Here is a 3,560-nt window from a genome sequence, read left to right as displayed (position 1 = left end):
AAACGACGAAAAGAAAAACAAGGATGAAGAAGAACTAAGAAATAACAATTAAAATAGAAGAAGAAACTAAGAAAACAAAATTAACGACTCAACAAATAAAGAAAAGATATAACCTTCAATTAATTTGAAGCCAAAGCTTTGATACCAACTGATGCGAACCCCGTAGCAACGTTGACTACGAAACCCACAACGAGATTGACGAACCCAAGAAAGCCATATTAATCCAAAGTTTAGGATTAACCCAAAAGAAAGTCGAACAAAAAAACCCAACAAGAACGACGCTTGAAAGACCCCCTGATCACGCAATCCAAGAATTAAATCCGGTTGTTTGAACGCCACAAGTTAACACTTGATAAGTTCGAAGTTGTTCAATGAAGAACGATGAAGAGAAGACAATACGCCTCACTTTAATTCAATATCAATAATGTCAAAGGTTTTTAACAATTGAATGAAAACTCCTATTTATACTAAACCTAAAAACTACGTAAAAATCGTGCAAAAGTAGATCATAATCCCCAAAGTATGGAAAAGAATCAAAATCTAACAAAATATAGAAAAATACCAAAAATAGAAAATTCGCCAAAATTTTGGCTTGTGCAACCGCATGGTGTATTTCCATGCGGTCACATGGTTCAACAAAATCCCAATTTAAGTTTCGGTATGCCACCATGCGGTCGCATGGTATTTTTGCTGTGCGGTCGCACAGGCTTATTTTTAGCCTCCGGTTTCGTCGCTTGATAACAAATTGATCCAAATTGATTCGACCTTCGACCCGAACATGAAAGTTGCTTCATTTTGAGTCCCGAACATGGTTCCATCAATGGTTTCTTGAACGAGCAATCCCATCGCTTGTTTCACTTGCTTTGCCCTTGATCGCATCATTGGTCCGCCATCGACTATCAACGGGTCTCGTCTCGCACTTGCCTTCGTCGGGCTCGACTCCTGGATCATATCGTTTGGCCTTCAAGAGTATGCGGTCATCACGGGTTTAATGTGTGGTCATTTTCCAGATGAGGACGCGATGGGTCGAGTTTTGTAGAAAAAGAGACTAAAGGAGAAATACTTCAATTCAATTGACAGGATTACATTTGTCAAACTCGAGAAAGCATTTCTCTGATCATCCATGCCCCGAGCCGACCGGCGCAAGCTCGGCCTTGCTCTAATCATCGAAGGAGTCTTCAATGCTCCGGATAGCCATGCCGATATTGACATTCCCATGCTGTCGATCATAGACGACCACGACATTTTCTTTTCCTATCTTTAGGGTAGAGTATCCTACAGACGTCTAATTCGGGGCTTTCGAGGTAGTTTGGGAAGGAAATTTGTAGATGCCAAGCAAAAGAAGGAGAATGTAGTTACTTATACAGTTCACGACTTTCCTATTGTCATGCAGGTACTCTACAATAATTTCATAGGGCGTAGTCATTATTTCAATAACTTATGTATTGTAATGGCTGCTTTCATCGTCAACTCACACTTATTTTTTGCTGTAATAGATATGGGCATTCGAGCTAATGCCAAAAATCGGTGATCAGTTAGGTCGACGGCTGGGTCAACAATCCCCACGACTTCTCAACTAGAGTTCCAACAAAATAACCGCAGCAACGTACGTACGATGCATTATTCAAAAACATAAAGGTATTGGATTATGTTTGATGCACTTGTTTGTTTCATTTGTCGTTGTTCCTTACATTTGTGGTGATACTCAATTTCGTTATGTTGTAGATGCACATGTACACAACGCTGCGTCCCACTGAAGCTGAGCATGGACAACCATATATCTCCACCCTCGTGTCATTCAAAGACTGTAGTGTGCATGCGTTGGACAATGTTGCCAAGGATAGTATCGCTCCACAGTTTCACTAGAGCCTTCGGATAGTGGGGGTAATGTTGGAAACGAGGCGGAGGAAGTCAAGGAGAAGTCCAGTGGAGGAGGCTCCAAGGACGATGAGGAGTTAAGAGACGATGAGGACGAGGTAGACAGTGAGGAGTTAGGTGGTGATGAAAGTAGAGGTGGTGATGAAAATGGAGATGGCAACGATGAGGACTCCGACGACGGTGACAGTGGGGACAGTGACTGTGAGCACACTCACAGAGGGCAGACGGGGACATTTTCCACCCTTTGGTGCATAAACGTACTTCTCCCATGCATGCATCGTCCACATCTTATGTACGATAAGGTGCAACTGCTGGAGCAAGCCTCACGATGGCCAAAGTGGAGGTAATGTTGCTGGATCAAAGAACTCTCATTGAAATTCACCTCCGCACCGTGAAGTTTGAAATCATTCAGCACGTGACCAACGAATTTGTGAGACTCAGGGAGTTCATTTCTACCCTCATCCTCCCATTCGGCTTTACAACTACTGCACCTACGATTGAGACGGAGAATGAGCCCAGAGTTGTAGGTAGTTTACCGCATGGTATGTGTACTTATATTTTAGTTATAACACTATATGTAACTACCGTTCGCTGACATTTTTGTACACATGGGATATGTGACTTAGGCGAAAATGGAGACGAGACCGATCCTGACCCGAAATGTACGGAACCACAAGGTATGTACGTTAATTATGATGGATTCATTTTCATGTCATCTTATTTCATGCTACTGGCAAACATTTAACTCCTTCACATCATTGCAATTGTTTTGTTGTAGTACAGGCAAGAGATTTTGACCCATTGTCAGATGATCATGATGAAAATATGGGGATTGAAACGCAAGAGGGCAACGGTATGTGCGTTAAGTAACGCGTAATATTTTATCTCGTACTTAAGTCTCACCTCATTCCCAAGTATGTATACTCCAAATACTGAACTACACGCTGTTAATAACATTGCATATGTTGTTTTGAAGTACTAGGTGGACGTGGCATGGACTCGAAACCACCAATGAACGGTGATGATGATGAAGTAGCTTCCAGTGGTTCGGGAAACTGTGACGACGAACCTGTTGCGTACGCTAGTGACGTAGCAGAGGTGGATGGTAAGTAGGTTTTGTTGGAAAAGTTTGATTTCACTGGTTACAATATGTGGTTCAAATGGATGATTAAGTGCTAATTATTTCTGGAATTATTATGTAGGTGGTGCGATTGACATGCCGGCGAAGGCCACCATACCCGTGCCGGACAATGACCCACCTACAACAAAGAGGAGGCTATCGGCAAGCGTGCGACGTCCTGCGACATCTACTAGAACTCCGTACACTAGGAGGAGGGCGAAGAAAGTGAAGAAATAAGTTATTTTGACAAAACACTAATGGTATTACAAGTTTGTCTAGACAGTTTTTGCGAAATTCTACTCGTTTGCTTAGGGGTAATTTTTGTTAGGTAAGCCCGATCCATTGTGTTGTATCCTTGTTAGTGGATTATGGAAGTGGCTGTCGTATGTTGATGTTATTCTGATATAGCATGTCGAATAGTAAATGAATATTTGTTACTGCCCATTAATGTTGATCAAATTTTATGTCATACCGTACAACATAAATCATGATTCATTCTCCATAATCTTCGGATCGCATGTGATTCAAAGATATTATTATCAAAATTGCTCAGGTGCACTTG

The sequence above is a fragment of the Olea europaea genome, unplaced genomic scaffold (assembly GCF_002742605.1).
Source record: "Olea europaea var. sylvestris unplaced genomic scaffold, O_europaea_v1 scaffold2023, whole genome shotgun sequence".
Classification (NCBI taxonomy): Eukaryota; Viridiplantae; Streptophyta; class Magnoliopsida; order Lamiales; family Oleaceae; genus Olea; species Olea europaea.
Note: the sequence above shows the minus strand (reverse complement) of the source record.